General features: G+C 56.6%; 1 long non-coding RNA gene across 1 annotated transcript; it reads right to left on the reverse strand.

The window, feature by feature from the left end:
- Positions 1-99: 99 nt before the first annotated feature.
- On the reverse strand, positions 100-249 carry LOC121347832. The gene is made up of 2 exons (XR_005954289.1): positions 205-249; positions 100-164 (listed from the first exon to the last, which is right to left on the reverse strand). It is a non-coding gene; the product is annotated as an uncharacterized LOC121347832 (long non-coding RNA).

Below are 249 nucleotides of genomic sequence, written 5' to 3' on the forward strand. Positions count from 1 at the left end.
GAAATTTTGGCAGGAAAATGGGAAATTGGGGGGGAAATTGGGAACTTAAAACGAAAATTTGATTAAAGCATCGAACAAAGGCGCCGGTGACTCGGGCAGGTGCGTCCAGGTGCGTTTATTGCTCGAGGGGGAGGGGAGCACACCTGGCCACGCCCACCGCACACCTGGGAGAAATTGACATGCCTGGCCACGCCCACTGCACACCTGGGAGAGATTGACATGCCTGGGCCACGCCCACTGCACACCTGG

This window comes from Onychostruthus taczanowskii, unplaced genomic scaffold, assembly GCF_017590055.1.
Source record: "Onychostruthus taczanowskii isolate IOZ18803 unplaced genomic scaffold, ASM1759005v1 scaffold9413, whole genome shotgun sequence".
NCBI lineage: Eukaryota > Metazoa > Chordata > Aves > Passeriformes > Passeridae > Onychostruthus > Onychostruthus taczanowskii.